Source organism: Primulina tabacum, chromosome 13 (assembly GCF_025594145.1).
Source record: "Primulina tabacum isolate GXHZ01 chromosome 13, ASM2559414v2, whole genome shotgun sequence".
NCBI lineage: Eukaryota > Viridiplantae > Streptophyta > Magnoliopsida > Lamiales > Gesneriaceae > Primulina > Primulina tabacum.
In genome coordinates, this window is record NC_134562.1 from 27,371,992 (window position 1) to 27,396,906 (window position 24,915).

Consider the following 24,915-nt stretch of genomic DNA (forward strand, 5'->3'; position numbering starts at 1 on the left):
ATGATCTTAACAGTCAGGACTATACCTTTATGGGGATTTAATTTTTCTAGAAAGCTGGATATGATCGAAGGTTAGGTTACTTGATAGACGCATGTAAGAAGTGAGTTAGATACCACATTTTGAGGAATTTTTGGAAGTCACTAAGAAACTTGTGATTTAGCTGAGATGTGTGTTGGAATTATGTTATCTAAAACTATTTGGGTTGGATAATTTTGAATTTTAAGTTTATGAGATAGGTGTTCATACTGAAATTTTGGGTTAAATAAAAACAAAAGGAAATTAGTTGTGTTCAACACAGGTTACCAATGGACGAATATTAAGATTTTTATCGAGTAAGAAATCTAAAATATTGATATGGGGATTCTAGAACCGTATGTGTTATAAGTGAAGTCGATTTATTAGAGATAGTCCATCATTAATAGGGAAGAACTTATTAAGTTTTTACGCTAGGATTAATTAAGCATCGAGGATACGTAAGAATGCGACATTTGTTTCAAGGAGGAAAGTCAAAAGGTCTTAGGCCTCAACTTTATTGTATTTGTGAAGATAATAGTTTAAGCATGTAATCGTTGCTAGAAGGGTTTTATTATTTAGGTAGAAGATCACTATAGTATATTTTGGGTTCGAAATTTAAGATTTGCAACAAGTTGATACTTGGGATGTACTTTTAAATAGTTAAGTTACGTTAGTTTGGTGCCATAAGATAAAGATTCGATTCAAGGTTCTTAGGCTAATATTATTATGGGGTTGAGATAAGGTTTTACTTTTAAGTGTATTACCGAGGACAAAAGTCGATCAGTAAATTTTGGTGCTAAGGTTTCTTAAGTTGAACTGTATAAATGCTAATGTAATAGGTCGGTGAACATTATGGGTATTGTATAAGAAAAGTAAAGTGAGATGAGTTTGAAAATCCATCTCTAGTACGAGGAATTGCGAGGAAGTCAGAAATTCGAGGACATAGGAAAAATAGAACTAAGTAACCATAAGTTGTTTTAAGTTGCGATTCGCAAACGAGGATTTCAGTAGGCAAAATAATGAGGATTGAGCAAACATAAGGACAGTTTAACACTTATTTTATCAGAGTAGCGCAGTGGAAGCGTGGATTATTGAGATACTAGAATTAAGAGTCCAAACTTTTTGTTTATCGAGGATAAGCGAATTTCGGAGACGAAATTTAATTTAAGGGGGGTAGATTGTAACGTCCCAAAAAGCTGAAGGTCCAAGTGAACCACATGCATGCAAGTTATTAAATTTCTTTGCTATTTTATTAAATTCCTTTAAAGCAATAAATGCATGGTTATTTCATTAATTTGTGTTTTAATTCATGGTCTATTTAAAGTTGCATGTATTAAGATTTTAAATTGCTTTTCGCGCTCGAACGAGGAACGAAGACCATAGATATTCAAGAAAAATAATTTTATTGAATGATTAATTTTAATTAATTAATATCACTATCCCTTCATAACACCTACGTGCGACTTTCTGGTCCCCGCACAAGACTCTGACCCCATTACCGACAGGAAACTTCAGCTTCTGATGATATGTGGAAGCTACAGCTCTAAAATCCTTTAGGGCAGGCCGTCCCAGAATTCCATTGTAAGCGGATGGGGTGTCTACCACGGAAAATGTTGTCATATTTGTTACCCGCCGAGGCTCATGTCCCAAAGATAGAGGAAGGACAATCTGACTCAAGCGGCGGGATGGCATGTCCTGCAAACCCATATAGAGGAGTAGAGATCGGCTAGAACTCAAATCCCTCCACCTTCATCTGATCCAGAGCGCTCTTGAACAAGATATTAACAGAGCTTCCATTGTCAATAAAGATTCGTGCCACATCGTAATTGGCAACGGTGGCTGTCACCACCAAGGCATCGTTATGGGGAGCCACAATGCCTCGGAGGTCTTCTGGCCCAAAACTGATGACAGGATCTTGGGTTAGGTCCGCACCCCTAGATATTTCAAAGTTTTCCAACCTGCTCCCATGTGCTTTCCGAGCTCGCCCGGAATCTCCATCAGTAGCACCCCCCGAGATCATATGAATAATTCCTCTCGTAGGGTGGTTACCCTTATCGTTTCCCTCTTCGGTTCAACGGGCACCCGAGGGACATCCTGACCTCGACCTTCCCTCCTCGGCTCTCCAACCCTCTGATTTATCCATGGAGGGCCTCGACCCCGCCTAGGAGATGGGCGAGATCTCGGCTCATTCCCGGATGATGATCCTTCTTGCCTGCCCCGCGTTGGAAACCTATCATTGCTCTCCATCCTCTGCGACTTCTCCCCCCTCTCCCCTGATTCCCTCACCTCCATCACTTTATCCCGATTCCTATTCAGAAGAACATACGATGAGAATTTCCTCTAACTCTAGTCTTGTCCTCCTCCTTTTCACCCGCACCCCTCTTCCTTCCTCCTCTCTCTGCTCCCTCAACTCCCCCCCCAGGACGATGCTCCAACCTCTTGTGCCTCTGGGTGTCCTCTAGATTCACATATTTTTCCGCCCGAGCTAACAGATCATCATAGCTCGACGGTGGTTTCTTGACCAGCGACTTGTAAAACTCTCTTCCCCTCAATCCTTGTGTGAAGTCACTTATCATGATGTCAGGGGTGGCCGCTGGGATTTTCAGCGCTGCACTGTTGAAATGCTGGACAAATTCTCGCAAAGTTTCAGCCTCTTGTTGTTTCATCACAAACAGGCTCAAATAATTTTTATGATTCCTTTTGCTGATAGCAAATCGGTGCAAGAAAGCCGTAGAAAAATCCTCGAAAGACTGTATGGAGTTGGGCTGCAGGGTATTAAACCATTGCTGGGCTGACCTCACCAACGTGCCCAGAAACACCCTGCACCTAACTCCATCCGAATACTGATGCAACAGAGCCGCATTCTCAAATTTGCCCAAATGTTCTTCGGGGTCAGTATGCCCGTCATATTCTCCCACATTTGACTGTCCAAAATTTGGAGGAAGTCCTTCTTCCAAAATGACCAGTGAAAAAGGACTTCCTCTCTTGGAGGTCGGCGCTCTGCTTCCCACCTGATGCCTCAACATCCGTATTTTCATCCACATCTCTCCCATCTCCGCATTTCCTTCGCTTGGGAGGGGCTGTGTCTCTTCAATACTGCTCTGCTGGCCCTCAACATTTTCCTTTCGCTCCTGGCGAGTGGCTTGCTCTTCAACAAACATAGATTCTTGGTTCCTCTTCATAGCCTCATCCACTGTCCGAGTGATAAATTGGCCCAACTGCTCCAGGGTCAAGTTCCCCAAATTCTCATTGGGACGGGGTTGCTCGGCCCTGGTCTCTTGACGAGGTTGCGCGGTTCTTGTCTTCTGACGGGATTGTTCCTGCCTCGCCTCAGCATGAGACTGTTCGGGTCCCATTTGAGGACGCGATGATGCTGAGTTAACTCTTTTGCTCCCTCTCCTCCCTATCATCTCTACGTCTCAACTCAATTTTCCCACAGACGGCGCCAAGTGATACTCACATGAAATTTAGTGTCAGATTCCAGCAAGTGTCACTAATCCAGACGCAGGTTTCGAAGCTATCCCGAGCCTGAAATCACGAATAAGACCGTTAGAAGGGTGCCAGGAAGGTGTCCTGGCATAGCCCCTCCGACGCTCAATTCAGAAACTGAGGATATAAGTGGAAAGCAACTGAGGGTGCTGCTGAAAATAATATAGTGAATGAATTAACTGAACACTCAAACCTGGTATTTATAGGAGAATACATGGGTCCTTGATGGGTTTGTCCTCCATTTGGGTTTGGGATGGGCTATCTATGGTGTATCACATTATATTTTCATGAGTTATAATATAAAATCGACATAATATTAGAAAAATTATTGGCATTATTTCATTATCGGTGGAATCCGATAATTTTTTTTAAAAATATGAAAATAACATAAATTCCCGTACATGGGATGGTTTTTTTGTAATTTTACAAAAATTACAGTTGCAATGAATCATCTTTGAATCCAACCATGGTATAGTCACCACAAGAAGCAATTGGTAAACATTGTGTAAAATTCAAATCTTTAGCACCCTCCCATAAGTCCACCAGCCGTGTCACCTTTAGCTTAATCGATACAATTTCTTCCTGTTAGATCTCGGTTTTTTCGTGCCCCAAACGCAGCGGAAGTTTTAAAATTTTTAGATCTTAACATTCAAGATGTTTTGGACACTCGTATGGTTTTCAAAATAAACATTCATAGGGAGTTAAACTTTTATACCTTTGGTGAAAGATTCACATGACTCCAACTATTCCAGGGTTACCAGAAATAGTTCTTGATGAATTCCCTACGAACTTTCTTCAAATCTCTTTTCTTTAATCCTCCTATCAAGTCCACGACTTGATCGTTTGTTCCTCTTCCAAATTGCACTGGAATATTTGAAAGAAGTTTTGCGTAGAGATTAATTAAAACGAGAGGCGGCTCAAAAATCCTTGAATTTAATCAAGGTTATGGCTGAAATTTTGGAGAAGGGAAGGGGAGGAATTTTCGAAAAACAAGTTCTCTTGGAGGCTAGGGTTTTTCAAAAATTGTGAATGAATTCTATTTAACCCTAAGCCTAATACACATATATATAAGCTTAGGGCTCATTAATTAAATTAAATACTTAATGGGCTTAATCAATTAATTATCCTAGTCCAACTAGTTTAATTAATTAATTAATCTTTTAAAGTCCAATTAAGAACCTTAATAATATGTATGTTGGTCTTGTACTCCTACAAGCTCATTATACATATACCCATTACATTTAATTTAAATCTCTTATAAATTTCACATTTGAATTTAATATTTAACTTATAAATTCAACTACTTGAATTTATCACCTCAAAAATTTAATATTTAATAAACTCAACTTTTGAATTTAATAAATTATTTACTCAAATTTTATAAATTCAACTCCTTGAATTCATTCTCTCCAAATTTCATAAACTCAACTTCTTGAATTTACTATCTCATAAATTCAACTTCTTGAATTTATTTTCTCAAAATTTAATTATCATAAATTCAACCCCTTGAATTTGCTATATCATAATATAAATTCAACTACTTAAATTTATTCTCTCAACGGGAACAAATGATCCAGTGATTGTATGACCATCAATGGTTCAGGGATGCAGCTAGTCGTGGGTTCACAACTCCTTGTGATTCAGGACATAATCCTTTATTCGGACTTACCCTAATTTGCCTCATTCTATGTATCAACAATTGATTATGAGAATGTCAGAAATCATATTTCTGATTAGACCCATCGAATCATGGTAAGAGCGTCTAGTAGCATCGCCCCATTATTCCCTAGGTATCACTGATAGTGCCTACAAGAAGCATTCAATTATGATTAACGTACAGTACGGTCCCTTCATCTCATATATCCCGATCGAATCTGCAATCATTGGTTCATCGAGGGTTGCATAATAATTCGATAACTATGTGACACATATAAATAGTGGCATCGCATGTGCTATTGAAGAACTCATTCTCCAACGTACGTCTCATACTCTGGCCAGAGATTCCATACATTATTATTTAATCAGATCACATAGGATATCCACACCCGTAGGTGAGCAGTGAATTCTCGACTACAATGCACTTGCTCCTATATGTGTCGCAACTGTACCCAATCTCGCCACCTGATGACTCTCCTGGAGTCGGTAAATGAGTCAAAGCACAGCTCTAGCATATAGAGCCTCAGTGTTGTCCCGGGTCGTAAGGACTAATGGTGTACAATCATAACCACGGACTTATCCTCTCGATGAATGATAACCACTTGGAAAGTCCGAGGGAGGGTTGTTGGGTATAATCATCATATGAATACCCATCTGCATGTTTGGACATCTCTATGCTCTTACCAAGAAATGTGGTACACGACATCACAGATGCTAGTCTCGAGCTCAAACGACCTTTATCCATGTTTTAGGCAGCTGAATCGACTAGGAACGAATTTAGATTATACAGTGTTTACAGATGAGTTTCAAAATCGAATTACGATTCATTTGTATTAAAGTATAATCAAGTACTTTATCTATGCTGATTGCATGGGTATACAGATAAAGTAAAACAAGACCATAAAAAGTCAAATTATATTAAAATAAATATTGTTTTATTACACTTGAGTCAATAAATTCCCTAGCCAATCATTGACTTGCAGGGCATCTACTCTAACACTTCCACCACAATCTTCAAGTGTTGGATAATGATTTTGCTCCTCTTACGTTTTTCTCCACTACTTTCCACAAAAAAATGCTTTGACATGTAGGATTCAATAACATCTTCTGCTTTGTACGCCGCATCTCTGATTTTTCTTTCCAAACACCACGCAACACGGCTTCTTTTCCTCCAAGAACGGGCAAGAAAATCGTGGAAGCAAGCCATGCTTTCAAGGAGAGATTCAATCTGCTAGTTTATCTGTCTCCCACATGAATTTATAGCACACAAGTAAATTATTAACTAATAATTAGGATTCCTTGAAAATATCGGACGTTTTGGTTGGATAGTCATGTGTTTCTTTGTACGGATTGTCAAGTCTCGAGCCGGGGCCAATGGGTCATATAGCAACTAATTCGTATTCGTCGATCGCTTTATGAAAATGATTAACTCAAGTTATTATAGAAGTCCACGTTAGTTCATTATAAACTCATTTTAAATTTTTAATTTTTATCATCTGGGACAAAAGGTGTCATACGGATATACTAAATTTGGGAACTCAAACTCCTGTTACTTCGAAGCATGCAAACAGAGATATGGTATTATCTTTGTGCATTGTTAAGCTTGAATCTTTTGGGTCTAAATCATTTATATATCATCCTTGTGTACACCCAAATATTGGAACATTGGTTGGTTTTTTGCAAATAGAATCTTGTCAAAGAAAACGGTTTTCTTGCAACTAAATTATTTGATTGTTATAATTCATTTGCAACTCCGTGTTGCTAATTCCAAAAACCCTGTGGATCTGAGCGTGATCACGTTCGCTCCGTCGAATAATACTGTTCGTCGGGTGGCTTTCGGAGAGACTAGCAGTGCTGAAGAACATGAAGATTTCGATGAAAGGAGTGGCAAATATCAGCATGTGTTTCATGATACGCGGCAGTTGGCTGCTGAGTTCAACGTGGCTGATTATTTTCCATGGTTTGCTTGGCTAAACAAGTTCAATGGAGTAGACAGGAGATTGAAAAAAATATGGAGGAAGTTGACATCTTTTTGAGCAAAAAAATGGAAGAACATAGAGACCCGAAGAGGGCTAAACAAAATCACGAAGACATCGCTTCGAGTTCAAGAGGAAATGGAGAAAGAATTTACTCTAACATATGTAAATTTGAAGGGTCTTCTCTTGGTATGTGTACTATATATATGACACCCAATCGACCCAATATTTGCTTTATTTTCCCTGTTTACATTCATAATCGGATCTCAACTTTTATCTGTCATGCTGTGTCTAACAATGGATTTTTATCGGTGCAATCACTTTTATAGAAGATTATATTCTATATCACAATTTAATTAAAAATATATATAAAAATATAATATTTAGCTCACGTCAAGGATTCCTCATGATAACAATCAACTTACATGTTTTTTTTAAACCAACTTACGTGTTTTTTGAAATGCATTAAGGTCATAAATTCGTATTATATAATTTATTAATTTTAAATAGTAAAAATTATGCTATTAATTATAGGTTACTTACAGGGAAGATGAAATTTCAAAATATAAACAGTAGTTATTATAAAAGGATAAAAAAGAATAAATATTATATAAATATATATATTTTTAAAAAAATCTAACTACTAGATACTTATAAAATCTTGAAATCTCATTCTTTAAATAACCTTTTTAGATAAAATATTAAAGTATATATTAACTTTTTATTACCCAGAGTTCAACAAGCACCAGTGGTCTAGTGGTAGAATAGTACCCTGCCACGGTACAGACCCGGGTTCGATTCCCGGCTGGTGCAAAACTAGCTTGCGATGATGATAGCGCTGCGCCAATTGCTGATGGATGGGTCCGTCGCAACGTCTGATCACAGATGAAATCTGGCGCTGCTGAGCACCCTTTTTTTTTCTTTTTCTGTGTTATTTATAATTACAATTAGGGTGATTTTGCTTTAAATCTCCAAAAACAAACTTAATTTTGCATTTAATTTTTGTCAGAAAAAATATGTGTTTGCACTGTCTTTATCTACAAAAAAATGTTTTTGCACTCCTTATATCCAATATTTTAGTAGCAAATATTTTAGATCTAATACAAAAGATAAAGTTTTCAGTATAAAATTAGAACAACTTTATTAATATCAATATTTGTTACATATGTTTGAGTACTCAAAGTCATATATTGGTATCAAATCTATAACAGATGATACTCAAATATCATATATACGACCACATTTTCAATATTTTATACGAAATTTCATCCGAAAATAAAAATATGCCATTAATATTAATACTTGTTATATATATTCGGGTAATTGAAAATCATATATTAATATCATATCTAAAACATCTGGTACTCAAATATCATATATTAGTATCATATTTTTAATGTTTTGTATTAATTTAATCCAAGAAAAAACACGTTAGTCCGGGGAGTGTATAAATATATTTTTGTAGATCAGGGAGTGCAATAACATGATTTTTCTCACATAGCCTGACTTAAAATTGGATGTGAGATTTAAAATAAATTTACTCTATAAAGAATTTGGTATTTATGGGTTTTAAAATATTTTAAATGTTATTTTGGTACTTTGGATGGGGTGAGAGAACTAAAACTGAAAAACATGACGATAGGGAGCTAAAACAACATTTTTCTACCAAGGGACTGCTTTTTAATTGAAAAATGAGTATTGGTAAATTCTTTGGAAATTGTCGTTAATTAATTAAGAGTCATAACCAAGGTGTTGGATGTGTGTTATGATATTTTAATGTGTTGGTTGTAATTTGTTGATATCATTTTAAGTGGGCCTAATTTATGATATGTTCCGATCACATGAGACGTATCCATATGTGCCACGAAAATTAAAATATAATATTATAATTTGTGGGAGCTTATGTAATTTAGTTGCATTTGTCTCTTTATATTTACCGAGGATTGGAGTTAGATCTGTGTTTGGAACACATGGATTAAGTAACTTTCGATAATCGGTTATTTTTTTAAGTATTATTTATGATAAATGCGATATATAATAAATAAGAATTATGGGTGTTACTATAAAGATATCGGAGCTCAATACACCAGCTCATTCAAGATACCATATTAGGGAAAAGATCAGTGTCTCAAAGTAAAATAATCGGATTCTAATATTATGAATTTTGAAGTAAAATGAAAGGTTGAGAATTTTTGACTAATTTTAGATAATTATTTGTTTAGAATTATCATTTGCGATGTTTAAAACTAAAAATATTGATTTTGGGGATTTTAGTTTGAAAGCCGCAACTTTGAAATATTTAAAAGCCTATTTTGCAAATTTTGGAATTTATGGATTAATAGTTGATTTATCGAAAAATAAAATTATTCAAATTATAAAGTTGAATAAATTTAGGAAATAAATAATAATTTGAAGAAAATAAATTATTTGCCATAGGTTTGGAGAACCAGAAAGCATCTAGAGTTTAATATATTTGAAACGTCTCTCGCTCTTACTTTAATTATATATATATATATATATATATATATATATATATATTTCAAATAACATTTAGCAACATGTGTTATAATTACTTGGGACATTTCCATGACTTCCGAACTTCCTTGGACGTAAAATGACCATTTTTTACTGAAACTCTAACATCCTTTATAACTTTTTCCTACATTATCTGCCCGAGCCTATCTCGAATCATCATGAGACCATGCACTCTCAGATTTAACTCGGTTTTCACCATCAGCATCAACAATTCTAGGTGGTGACCAACCATATAGAACTCGTTGCCAAGCTCTTTCCTCGATGGATTTTATGTACATCCTCATTTTGACTTTCCAAAATGCATAATTCGATCCATCCAAGGTTGGTGGTCTAAAGACAGCACTTGAGTCCAATACGTCCATTGAGCTATTGTTATATTTCCTGTAAAAACAACAAAAACCAGAATCAATCACTTAGTATATCAAGTGTCGGCTCTGATACCAATTGAAAGGCCGTTGTTGATCATAGACGGAAAAAAATAAATTATGATGTGTGTATCAGAAGTTGGTGTTGTTCTCGGATGTTGTCAACATCAGCACACAACATGCAGCGGAAATTAATTATTAACACACAAGTATAACTTTAATAAATATATACCTGATTTAAATTATGCACAAGTACGAATACTTGTGCAATGGCTAATGGCAAAAATTCACTAGTAAAATATCTAAATTATTTCCACAAAAACAATACTAGTGATATTAACAAAAGTAAATTCCTTGACACTCCAAAAAATTAAAATACATCAAAAACTCCAACCAAATACTAGATGCATAAAACAAAAATGTATTGCTTAAAAACTAAACGAAACTACTCTTCAACCATCACTTCACGCAATGTTGTTCTTCGAGTATCGTCAACAACAATCAGCAACATGGTAAGTATGTGAATCAATCACACAAACTCTTCACACGAAAATTTTCAACTCTGAACTCTAAGTATGTTTAAAAAAACTTCAGTAGCTGCGCAAAGTGATCAACTGATCATGCGAAAAACTTCAGAGCAAATATATGTTGAACGGATCAGCAACGCAACAAAGTGATCACCCGATCACACAAAAGCTTCTCATCAAAATAGGTTCGGCTCTCGTATTTTTTTTCTATGCAAGAACTCCTCTGCCGACCATGCAAAAAAGAGCCACACGCGGCTGTAAGGCTCTACATATTTATATTCATTGCTTGACCTAAAGATAATTTCATAATGAGTCCTAGAACATATTGGAACAAGTTTTAAACAAGGATAAAATATCTTAAAAATAAAAAACATATTAAAAACAAATTATCTAATATCTAGATATAAATCAAGCAAGATCTTAAAATCTAGAAATAAATCAAGTAAGATCTTATAATCTACAAAGACAAAATCTTAAATTGATATTATCAATTTAGCAAAAAATAATAGAGGAATAAAATATTTCTTTCAGTCTCCTCATTTTTGTCTTTCTGGACAAAACATCCAAAAATGATAATCTTGGTCATTTCGACATTCTGTTAAGCTCTCCCTGCATTAGAGTGTATCTCCCACTGAGTTAAATTTCATCTCTCCCTGAATTAAATATATTAGAGCATTGGTGTTGTTGACAGTTGTCAACACCATCATTAGAACACTTGAAAACATAAGAAGACATACGAAGGAAAACATACTAATAGAAGTATTTACGACTATTAATAAATAAAAACGATTAAAAAGAAAAATAATATCTTACTCTAGTTTTAATTTTTAAATGATTGTTTCTACGTTCATTTCATATTTTTTGTATCAATTTAAATTTTTGGTTCAAGCGTACGTACTAGTAATCTATAATTTATTCTTCTCGGTGGTCCTTATTTCTTCATTAAAAAACAACCCAACCCATAAACCACGGATATACTTTTACATAAAAATTATGTATTATAAATATATTTAAAATCAAATAGTTCAATCCGGTTTGAATATTTTCGTGAAAAACAACTCAAATTACACCATGATCACTCTTAATCAGACATATACGAGTAAGTCTTATAGGACCCGACCTATTATCGTACACTACCAGTTAGGCTCTCCCGATGATATACTATATTTTTTTAATAATAAATTTTAATTTTTAAATTTTCTCATGAGTCATACTGACTGCTACCTGTTCATCGTCAAAATTGTAATGGATAAATTTCAATTAAAATTATGTGAAATATACTTGTGTACCAGTCCTCGATCTAGTTCCAACCATGGTTGTTTTCTGTTCTAATCATTAGTCAAAAATAGAATAGAAAATGTTTCTCGAAAATTATTTTTTAAGTTTCCATTTTACAACATAAAATAAAAATTGAAACCAAGGATTTTTGTTATCAGTTCTAATTGTAGCTGAATAAGAAATCGAAACCATCACTGTTACCATAGATTAGTTGAGAAATGTATATGGTTAAAACAACTTGAATTTGAACATGTGGTTTCATTGTGCCAACTCAATCATCTGAGTCAACAAATAAGTGAGTGACTTGGCAAAGATAATTACTTCAGAGCTGAGGGATCGAGATGGAATCGGTGAAGGAAGATTTCTGTTGGAACAGTTAGGATAACTGAAAAAGGAGTTATGCCCATGCTATATAGAAGCAAGGAGTCTTGATTGAATCATCGGTTTTTGTGAAAAAGAAGAGATCCATTCGGTCATCTCTGATGAGAAAGCAAAGATCAGAAGAGAGTTCAATACATGTGTTCTGATCGAAGGAGAGTGCATGTTTGTGAGTGAATTCTGTATAATTTTTTGTTGGTTTTCTTTGTAATTCAAAACTCAGTTTGTTGATCAAATAAAGATGAGCTCCTCCCGTGGATGTAGGTCGATTGATGACCGAACCACGTAAATTGTGTCTCGAGTTAATTTCTTTATTTTGCTTATCGTGCGTTGAGTGCTTGGATTGATTGTCTCATAATTCTTGAAAGTGTGATCTGTTACACGTGATTACAAGAGATTCTGTAAGCTTGGTTACATTACAAGTGGTATCAGAGCCAGGTTCAAAGCTGTACAAGTCAAAGCGATGGGTACAAAGATTGAGGTGGAACGTTTTGACGGGAAGGGAGATTTTGGTTTATGGCGAAGGAGAATGTACGCCATTCTTGTTCAACAGAAAGTTGCGAAAGCCCTACTGGGTGAAAAGGATCTCCCTGATACTCTTGACCGTGAGAAGAAAGATGAAATTCTTGAATTGACGTTCAGCACCCTCACTCTGAATCTAGACGATAAAGTTCTTCGGGAAGTATCCTCCGAAAAAACAGCTGCTGGGATATGGAACAAGTTAGAATCTCTGTATATGAAAAAATCCAATCAAGATAGAATCTATCTGAAAGGTAAGCTATTTGGGTTCAAGATGATAGAGACGAAATCTATATGTGAAAATCTTGATGAGTTCAACAAGCTCATTTTAGATTTACAAAACATTGGTACCGACGTAGAAGATGAAGATAAGGCCATTATCATTCTTAATGCCCTTCCAAAATCCTACTCAGTATTCTCTGATACAATGAAGTATGCCAGGGAGTCCCTGTCATTCGAAGATATTCAAAAGGCCTTAAAGGCAAAAGAATCTCAAACACACAATGAAAAGGAGTATAAAGATGTTGGAGATGGATTGTACTCTCGCAGCAGAACTGAAAAGAAGGAATTTCGATCAAAACACCGAAGTAGATCGAGATCCAAGACAAAACAATTCAAGTGTTTCCTCTGTCATAAACCTGGTCATATCAGAATAAATTGTCCAGAACTTAAAAGAAATGGTGAGAAACAACGTGATCAAGGTGAGGCAGAGGCAACACTTGAAGGATATGAAAGTGGGGATGTTCTGTGCACATCAGACCTGAGAAAGGAAAACTGTTGGATACTAGACAGTGGATGCTCTTTTCATATGAGTCCTAACAAGGACTGGTTTGAGTCTCTTAATGAGTTCAATGGGGGACAAGTCATTCTTGGTAACAATAAAACTTGTAGAGTGAGTGGCATTGGGAACATCAGATTAAGACTGAGAGATGGTACTGAGAAAATTCTGGAAGAAGTACGTTATGTGCCAGAGCTTAAAAGGAATCTCATTTCTCTTGGCACTCTTGATAAACAAGGATATACATTCAAAGCTGCTCAGGGAATATTAAGTGTCTCCAGAGGGTCTCTAATTCACATGAAAGGAACTCAGCAAAATGGCTTATACATTCTAGATGGAAGTACCATTGTTGGATCTTCTGCTACAATAGAAAAGGACCAAGATAATACAATGCTATGGCACTTAAGGCTTGGGCATGTCAGTGAGAAAGGCTTAATTAAATTACATAAGCAAGGACTGATAAGAAATAAACAGCTTACTCCATTAGCATTTTGTGAAGACTGTGTAAAGGAAAATCTACCAGAGTAAAGTTTACTAAAGGATTACATATGTCAACTGCTCCCTTGCAATATGTTCACTCTGATCTTTGGGGATCCTTCACGTGTTGCTTCAAATGGTGGGGCCAGATATTTTCTATCTATAATTGATGATTTCTCCCGTAGGGTATGGGTTTACACCTTAAAGAATAAGAGTGAAGCAATAGATAAGTTCAAAACTTGGTTGACTCTCACTGAAAATCAGTCTGGACAGAGACTTAAGAAGCTTAGGACAGACAATGGGCTGGAGTTTTGCTCAAAAGAGTTCGTTGAATTCTGCAGGGAAAAGGGTATCTCAAGGCACCTAACAATCCCTGGCACACCACAGCAAAATGGCACTGCAGAAAGAATGAATAGAACACTCCTTGAAAGAGTGAGATGTATCATGTCCTACTCTGGGATGCCCAAGTCTTTCTGGGCTGAGGCAGTAGGTACTGCATGCTACCTAGTTAATAGAAGTCCATCAATACCATTGGGTTTTAAAACTCCCATGGAATTGTGGACAGGGTCACCTCCTAATCTAGATGAACTAAAGGTGTTTGGATGTGCTGCCTATGCACATATAAAGCAAGAAAAACTAGATTCAAGAGCCATCAAGTGTGTGTTCCTAGGCTACCCAGAAGGAGTAAAAGGCTATAGGTTGTGGTGTATAGAACCTGGAACCCAAAAGCTGCTTCTTAGCAGGGATGTGACCTTTAAAGAGGATATGTATCCTTTTAAAGATAAACCACTAAACATATCAACTCCAGAAATCAGTACCAGTAGCAATGATACATCAGTCAAGGTGGAGCTTCCTAACCTTTTAAAGGAAGAGGATGAAATCATTCCAGATTCCACAGAAAGTACTACATTGAAAAACACAGACCTGGAAGATTATCAATTAGCAAGAGACAGGGAACGAAGGACCATTAAACCACCTCAGAAATATGGTCATGCAGACTTAGTCTCTTATGCTTTTTCTGTTGCCTCTCAAGTGAATGAAGATGAGCCTCAAAATGTGGAAGAAGCAATGAGCTCAAAAGAGAGGCACTCATGGTACACTGCAATGAAAGATGAAGTTGATTCTCTAATAAGAAACAAGACCTGGGATCTGGTCCCTAAGCCACAAGGACAGAGAGTTGTTGGCTCTAAGTGGATCTTTAAGAAAAAGAAGGGTATACCTGGTGTTGAGAAGCCTGGATACAAGGCTAGGCTAGTAGCAAAAGGATACTCTCAAATCGAAGGGATAGACTACCAAGAAATATTTTCTCCTGTTGTCAAACACAGGTCTATAAGGGTAGTACTTGCCATGGTAGCCACTGAGGATCTTGAGCTGGAACAGATGGATGTTAAAACGGCTTTCCTGCATGGAAACCTTGAAGAACTGATCTACATGGAGCAACCACAAAAGTTTGAGTACAAGTCAACAACACCATACGTATGTCTTCTACGGAAATCCATTTATGATCTCAAGCAAGCCCCTAGGCAATGGTACAAGAAATTTGATGAGTTCATGTTGAATCACAACTTTGCAAGGAATAAGCATGATTGGTGCGTTTACCACAAGACACTTCAATGTGGGAGACAAATGCATCTTTTACTGTATGTTGATGACATGTTAATTGCATGTCATGACCTTACTGAAATACAGAAGCTGAAACATGAACTAAATGAACAATTTGAAATGAAAGACTTAGGGGCTGCCCAAAGGATACTAGGAATGGAGATACTTAGAAACAGAACAAAGAGAGTTCTATGGCTTACTCAAACTGAATATCTGAGAAAAGTGCTTCAAAGGTTTGAGATGAGTGACTGTAAAGCAGCGCAAGGACCAATTGCAAATCACTTCAAGTTGTCAATAAACCAGTCACCAAAATCTGAACAGGACAAAGCCAATATGCAGAAGATTCCATATGCAAGTGCTGTGGGATGTTTAATGTATGCAATGGTCTGCACCAGGCCAGACCTTGCTTATGCAATTAGCTTAGCAAGTAGGTTTATGGCTAACCCAGGGAAAGAGCATTGGCAGGCAATTAAATGGATTCTCAGATATCTTAAAGGAACTCTTGAGCTTGGATTGATGTTCAGACACACCAGTGAGGTTCTGGACATTGCAACTGGCTATGTTGACTCCGACTTTGCTGGAAGTTTAGACACAAGAAGATCCTTAACAGGATACATCTTCTTGGTATATGGGACAGCAGTAAGTTGGAAAGCTATGCTACAACATGTGGTAGCCCTATCAACAACGAAGCTGAATACATGGCTGTTACAGAAGCTGTAAAAGAAGCCCTATGGATGAAAGGATTCCTGGAAGACTTCGGATATGTTCAAAAGACAATAAGTGTTCACTGTGATAGCCAAAGTGCAGTACATTTATCCAAGCATCAAGTCTTCCATGAAAGGTCGAAACACATAGATGTACGTTTGCATTTTGTAAGGGATGTGATTGAAACAGGCTCTGTTTCAATAAGGAAGATCAGTACAAAAGATAACCCTGCAGATATGTGTACAAAGGTTATTCCAAACTCAAAGTTTCAGCACTGTTTGAATTTGATAAATGTTTCCAGCAAGGAAAAGACGTAGAAGTAGGGAACATGGAGGAGCTAATCAGTTTAAGTTGGTTGATTGTCAAGGTGGAGAATTGTGGTTTCATTGTGCCAACTCAACCATCTGAGTCAACAAATGAGTGAGTGACTTGGCAAAGATAATTACTTCAGAGCTGAGGGATCGAGATGGAATCGGTGAAGGAAGATTTCTGTTGGAACACTTAGGATAACTGAAAAAGGAGTTATGCTCATACTATATAGAAGCAAGGAGTCTTGATTGAATCATCGGTTTTTGTGAAAAATAAGAGATCCATTCGGTCATCTCTAATGAGAAAGCAAAGATCAGAAGAGAGTTCAGTACATGTGTTCTGATCGAAGGAGAGTGAATGTTTGTGAGTGAATTATGTATGATTGTTTGTTGGTTTTCTTTGTAATTCAAAACTCAGTTTGTTGATCAAATAAAGATGAGCTCCTCCCGTGGATGTAGGTCGATTGATGACCGAACCACGTAAATTGTGTCTCGAGTTAATTTCTTTATTTTGCTTATCGTGCGTTGAGTGCTTGGATTGATTGTCTCATAATTCTTGAAGTGTGATCTGTTACACGTGATTACAAGAGATTCTGTAAGCTTGGTTACATTACAGAACCCTAATTTTTTCCCAATAAAAATTAAATATTCATCGTCAAAATTTCAAGAAAAACGTCGTTTTTTTCAATCATATGCGACATGTCAATTGAATTTTACTTTTAATATATGTTTCCCCATGACTAAAATCATAATCAGAGAGTATTGACTCAAATTGGTTGACAATGGATGTCATAGTGAATGAGTGAGGCTATGCTACACATAGAATCTTCCTAGTGTGCAGCAGAGTCCATGACTTGTCGGGTCATTGATCCAAGGAGTGTTGTACTTCATTAGGTGTATTATACTGAGTATAACATAATCTCTCTCATAGTGAATATACATATGATGATACTGAGTATAGTTTTCTAGTTGTCCCAAAATTAATGCTAGTTATCAACGACTAGATAAATTGATAATAATTTCGTTATTTCCGTTCTCATTATGACATGTACAAGGTCGAGATAAAGTTGATAAATTTTATTTTATGATGATATCAATATTGATAATTTCATCTTAGATTCTTGCAGTTGTGAGATAATGTTGAAATATGAATTTTTTTATTTCATTCAATAACTTTGTATTTAAAAAAGCATAATAAAATTATACATAATTACACATTATTAAATTTTAAAGCTTATACATAATTTAAAAATATATACATAATTAAAAAATTAAAAATACACATGATTAAAAATTGCATAAAATTAAAGAACTGGACAAATTGCATTATTCAATTTATATGTAAACTCCAAATATGTTTGATCAAATTATTTGGAAGCATATGTTGTAATTCCCGATTCCGAATGTTGACACGTCGTTCTAGAAAGGTGTTCTACTCTACAGTGGGATTTGTTGAAGGGAAGACATTTGAGGCGCATATTAACTAGTAGAATTTTTTGTTTTTACTTCGCCACTGGTTACTTCGACGATTATTAATGATGAAGTAGTGTATATCGATCAACTTCGGTGATAACATCGGCGAAGTAAAACATTATTTTTTACTTCAAAATTTAAAAAACACGGGCTTCACTTCTAATTTTTTGTAACATTTTACTTCGATAGAGTAGTTTTGATGAAGTAAAAAATTAAAAAAAATTAAAATTTATATTTAGTGAAGTAAAAAAATAATCATACTTGACTTTTAATTTCTTTTAATTAGTTTGTAAAAGATGAACCTATAATTAACATTTAATCTCTCAAGATTTTTAAATTGTAGCGCCTATATACACACAATACACACACATACACCCCAAACCCCAAACCAGTCGCCCCTTCTCCCTTTCTCTTCAAGTCGCGTCGCCGCCTGCATAGAGCTCTGTTTTGGCTTTGACTCCTCCGAAATTGACCAGCGCTTCTCCGATACAATTCCCGCTTACGGCCTCTACTACGCCATCAACAAGAATTGCAATATAACTGTTGCGAAGCAGCAAAAGCTGGCCGAGTCGCCCCCGATGTCTCCGATGAGCATCTCGATCAACGATATGATGTCTTCCATGCGCCAGCTGTAGTTGAGAAAAGTGAAGTCCATGCCTCATTCATGGATGGGTGGAAATTCTTCTCCGAGGACGCACTTGACACGATCCGAGAACTTCAGCCTCCCAATGACTCCAACCTGGATCTTGACCCGAACTGAGATTAGCTATTTTGACGCATGGGAGGAGGCAGTTTCGGTGATGCAGAGGGTCGAATATGTTAGGGATTTGAGGGCCAAGATGTTCGAGAAACTATGCAAGGAGAATCTCCTGGATCTAAATCCGAATCCGGATGTTGGGTGGGTGACGAATCTAGTCGAATAGGTTTGATTCGAATATTGCTGGATAAGGGATCGCCATTTTGGAATCCACCTCTGTAAGTACGAAAATGTCGTAATTATTGTATCAGTAAATATTTGATTTAAACATGGTTAGAATATGGATGGTGATGGTGGGTTTGAAGATCATAGACTATTAAGTTTTTGGGCCCTAGTAAATCGAAGAAGATAACAAATCTGCTCACATTTTCCCTCGGTCGATGAACTTGTGTGGGATCTTGTTCTGTACGGATACATGTCATGATGAAATGAATTCATTCAAAATTGCACGAATAATTTTGGACGGTGAAAAACATATCAATTTTAATCAAGGTTACAAACAATTATATCGCTGTGCTGAGAGTTGAACTTGTATTGTTTGTGGATTTGTTAGAAATTCATCTTGCAGCATTCAATTTTTTCAGTGCAAATTGTGATGAAATGTGGCTATATCATATATGGGTAGACTGAGTCTCGTAATGGGGTAACAAGAAAAGAGAGTAGAAAAATTTGTTGTTGATTCTATGAGGTTTGAATGATTTTTGCTTGTAGAACATAAATACGTTGTAATATATTAGTACATATCTAATATCGGGGACGTGTTTCCAATTAACAGTTGTATATTATACATATCACTTATCAGACCTATCTGAGAGTTGAGATGGAGTTCTTCTGTTTTAGTTCATGTTTGTGGACTGTAAATTTGTTCTACCGAATACTTGCCACCAGTCTAGTATCAGATCAACTTGTTTGTTATTGTTATCTTTTAAGTGGAGAATTCATGACCCCTTTTACACCGAGCATTTGTGTGCAGCTAAGAAATTGGTATTCGATTGGTACATATAATTTTCTTTCGTTTTTGTCAGTTAACAAGTGCTAGTAGCAGTTGTGGGGATGAATTTAAGTTCATCCACAAGAATAACTGGATGAAAGATATTTATGAAACAAATTTCATATTTTTTTTAGTGTATACAGCATATACATGTTTTAAATATGTTTTAATTTCATAATTAATGTCCAATGTGATTTTCGTAAACTTTTCATGTCTCGATAATCTTTGATTTCCGCTTTATAGAAAAGAACAAAAAGAACAACTAATATACCTAGTTGTTAACTGGATTTTTTCATATTAAGTGCAAGAAAGACATGAATGATCTTGTTCTATCAGTAGTTCCCAAATTCACCAAACTCCAGGTTCTAATCCTTGGGCAAGATTCGCCTCAACTACTAGATGATGCTGTTGAAACAATCGCACGATATTTTAGTGACCTGCAAGAGTTGGATCTCAGTAAAAGCTTTAGACTAACAGATAGATCGTTGTATGCCTTGGCTCATGGTTGCCCAAATCTTTTAAAGCTGAACTAAGTGGTTGTTCGGCCTTTAGTGATTCTTTTGTGGGATATTTATCCGGGTTTTGCTGGAAGTTAAAATCTTTGAATCTTTGTGGATGTGTGAAGGCAGCATCTGATAGGGCTTTGAAGGTATAATATATTTAGAATTTTGTACCCACTCATCTTATGATGTTGAATTTGGCTCTGAATTCTGTGTGTCTATTTTGTGCAGGCGATTGGATCCAACAGTAATAATTTGCAATAATTGACTCTTGGATGGTGTGATCGTGTTTGTGATGAAGGGGTAAAGAGTTTAGCACGTGGTTGCCCTGGCCTCAGAGCTCTTGACTTGTGTGGATGTGTTCTAATAACAGGTACACTCTTCTTATTCGTTCTTTAGGTTATTGTTATGTTAATAACTCGAGCACAATTAGTTAAAAGTTAAGTAGATTTTTGCCAATTTATGGTGCAGCTTAAACTTAGCTGATGATACTAGTTTGAAGTATGAAAATAACTTCATTGGTTTTTGTTTACACAAGACAAACCTACCGAGGATGAGTAGATATAGTCGTCATCTTAAACAAAAAAACTTCAGATTTAATGAGTAATCATTTTGAGAATACCAATTTTGCTTAGGCATCACAAGGAATGAAATTGAATCATTATCGTAATTTGGATATTGCTAGCTCAAGTAATTTAGGCCTACTCCAATCTCTGCTAGAAGTTAAAAATGAATCATTTTGATATTGAAGTTGACCCAAACTAAAGATCAAAATTGAGTTTGTTAATTTGGTGCAAGCATGATTATCTCGATAAATTTTTTCTGGAAGTTAATTTCGAGTTTCACCCCGACGACTTGATCTGCATATAATCTAGTTTTACCCCAAAATGTAACAAGTATCCCCCCTCAGTCACTCAATTGAATTCTTGAGTCCTTTACACAATTCTTTATTATATGCTCTGGTTTATTATGAAGATAAAATGTTGTCATTGGGATATGTGCACATGAAATTTATATAATTATTAATTCTGGAATTTCTGCTATTAGAATTAATGGTTGGGATAATTTGTTTCCGTTGGGATATATTTGCATATGGTAATATGCATTTTATGATAATTGATATGTTGTTTTGCTCTTTATTTTTAAGTACGGAATCTCCTAAAAATTAAGCTGAAATATATCCTGAAAATTGCTCCGAATAATGCATTCTCATTTGTGGATATATATTGTCATTTATTTTGGATGAATGATCTTATTAATCTAATGCATCTTTTATTTTTTACATTTCAGTTTGCAGGATCAATCAAGACCCATTATTACAATCAATCTCAATACGATGAAGTCAGAAGTGAATGAAGCGAATTCGTCTACTCTTGTGTAGGTGCTTAAATGGATCATATGTGTCATTGTGCATTTTAAGATATATTTTTGAATGTACATTTTTCGTTTTGTGGATATATTTGTAGATATATTTTTGGATATACACTTTTGGTTTTGTGTATATACTTGTGGATATACACTTTTGCAATAAAATATGATTATTTACTTTAACACTAAACTAAATGATGAAGTAATAAAATACAAAATAGTTCATCATATTAAAATTGTGTCGAAGTTAAAGAAAGAATGTACTTCACCACTACTCAATAATTGTGAAGTCGTTTTTTATTAATTACTTCACTATAATAAAAAAATGAAGTCTTTTAAATCGATTACATCGTCAATAAATTTAAATTGTGAAGTAACAAAATATTTACTTCGTCAATCAATGTAAACTATGAAGTTATAAATAAGCTATTACTTCTGCACTTTACGAAATAGATGAAGTAAAAGACGTTGTTTTACTTCGGCAGCGGTTTAATTATGGATCGGTTTTCCCTCATTGAACCGGCAAAGACTTCGCTAATTTCTTGGATACGACTTCAGTTATAATGCGAAGTAAAATGGTACCATATTACTTCACGTGCGTCTACTTCGGCAGCTATCTACCTATGACTTCATTGAATATGCGAAGTAAATCGGAATATATTCTCTTTCGTCCTCTACAATCATGTCATAGAGAATAATACATGTTTCGTTACTTAATATAAATCAATTGGATCACACATGTGAGATGGACCTCTCACTATATGTCAGTGTGCTTGGAGTACACCAAATATTCGCTCGATATATTTTCTTATCCACTCTTGATATCGGGCAAACTGCAAAGTTGGATGTTTTTAAAAGAGGGCTTCAGAGATGGTTTTCACAAAGGTAACTCAATATGGACATACAACATCGACAAGATAGTACCTCATGTTTCACTTGTACTATATTGGTGAGGCTTCACTCTTGGCAAGGTTTAAGAACAAATTGGACATCTATAGCATGTTGATGTCGCTGTTGAATCATGATACACCGAAATATGCATGCCACATTCATAAACTCTTCGATGCAACTTCTTGTAATATGATTGAAGTTTTTGTGTGTGTCAACTTTGATATTGTTTTGCCCAAGTTGTCGAACAATTTTTCCATGCTCAGTGCATATAATCGATGCTTCCAAGAATATTAGGAAATCCCAATTCGAGTGTTAGCAGTTAGCCGAGCACCGTTCCCAAGTGTTGGTTGCCTCAAATACTACTTATAAAATATATCATACACCCCCTGGAAAATATTTTCAAATATTCCAGCACCATCGATTTAGCTATCCTCAAGTATTCGACAACAACATCATATCAAATAGTCAAACTGTAGCCGAAAACTTTGAAGTGACGACAACCTGAGCTAACTGCTTGCATCCCACTGTTGGACAAACTAAGACATGTTGGTTTGTAAATCTTCCATGATTATCAAAAAACAAAAACAAAAATCCTCATTCGGAATAGCCTTCAAAAATATTTTTCGTTGTAGACGGGCTATCGGCGAAATAATTTTTATATAATCTCTCAAGTCTCATCAACACGTTCTTGATTTTTTCTTTCCATTTGTAGCCACATACGCAACTTGACTTCCCCAGTTGAAGCACAACGGTCGCACACTCCATGTATGCATGGGTTAGTGATAGTCTTTTTCTGAGGAGGAATCCATCGTGCACGGGATCGAAGATGAAATTTTCATCGTCCGATGATGAAGAGCTGACCATGAGAAATATTGAAGAATGTTAATTGAGTTATATTGGATAATGTGTACGAAAAATATTGAGGATTTTGTGTGAGAAATTGTGTGAAAGAAATTGGAGATCTTGTTTCAAATTAAGAGATGCTGGGATTTATTTATAGCAAAGGGTTGCATTTTGTAAAATATAGCCATTAGAATTTTTTATTATTTTTTATATTATTCTGAATTATCATTAATTTTTTCGATTTTTTTACATATTTTCTATTTTTTATTTAATTTTTTTAAAAAATTTATTAAAAATTATCAAAAAGGCAAAAAATGGCGTCCAGATTTTAAAAGAAAATGGATGGGAACTTTATCGCACGGAGGGTCTCTACACGGGGACTCACCCGTTTTATCACACGCAAAAAAATCGACATGTGATATACTCGACCATTGGAGGCAAAAGATTATAGCGGGCGACAAAGCACTCGCTTAGTCGCATGGATTCAATGCTCGTTGTAGGTGAGTAGCTCTCTTGTGAGACGGTCTCACGAATCTTTATCTGTGATACGGGTCAACTCTACCAATATTCACAATAAAAAATAATACTCTTAGCATAAAAAGTAATATTTTTTCATGGATGACCCAAATAAAATATATGTCTCACAAAATACGACTTGTGAGACCGTTGTTGGATCCCGATTTTCTCATGTCCAAACGCAGCGGAAGTTTAAAAAAAATTATTTTATTTTGACAATCAAAATATATTTTTATTTGAGCACTCGTATGGTTTTATTATTAAGCATTCATAGGATGTTGTAATTATATCTTTAGTGAATTAAATCACTTGACTCCAACTAATCTGGTATAGGCGGATATAGCTCTTGATGAATTCCTATCCACCCTTGATGAATCCCTACGAACGATCTTCAAAACTCCTTCCTTCAATCTTCAAATTAGGTCCACGACTAGAAGATTTATTCCTCCTCTAAATTGCACTAGAAATTTAGAAAATGTTTTTCGTTGGGGATCAAAGTTTGAGAGACGGCTCAAACTCCTTTCAAAAGAGAGGGCCGAAATTTTGAGAGAGGAAAGAGAGGAATTTTTGAAAAACACAAGAGAGCGGAGGCTAGAGTTTTTTCAAAAATTGTGAATGAATTGTGTTTAACCTTAAGCCTAATACACATATATAAGCTTAGGGCCCATTAATAAATTAAATACTTAATGGGCTTAATCAATTAATTATACTAATCCAACTAGTTTAATTAATTAATTAATCTTTTAAAATCCAATTAAGAACATTAATAATATGTATGTTAGTCTTGTGCTCATACAAGCCCATTATACATATATCAATTACATTTTATTTAAATCCCTTATAAATTCAACATTTGAATTTAATATTTAAATTATAATTCAACTCCTTGAATTTATCACCTCCAAAATTTAATATTTAACAAACTCAACTTTTGAGTTTAATAAATTAAATCCAAAAATTTTATAAAT

The 24,915-nt window shown here is 35.4% G+C and overlaps 1 non-coding gene and 1 pseudogene across 1 annotated transcript; both read left to right on the top strand.

Moving 5' to 3' along the window:
* The first annotated feature begins 7,878 nt into the window (after positions 1-7,878).
* Positions 7,879-7,949, top strand: TRNAG-GCC (transfer RNA glycine (anticodon GCC)). Its single transcript has one exon. It is a non-coding gene; the product is annotated as a tRNA-Gly (tRNA).
* A 10,800-nt stretch (positions 7,950-18,749) lies between these two features.
* Positions 18,750-21,169, top strand: LOC142521961 (F-box protein SKP2A-like; annotated as a pseudogene).
* Positions 21,170-24,915: the final 3,746 nt, after the last annotated feature.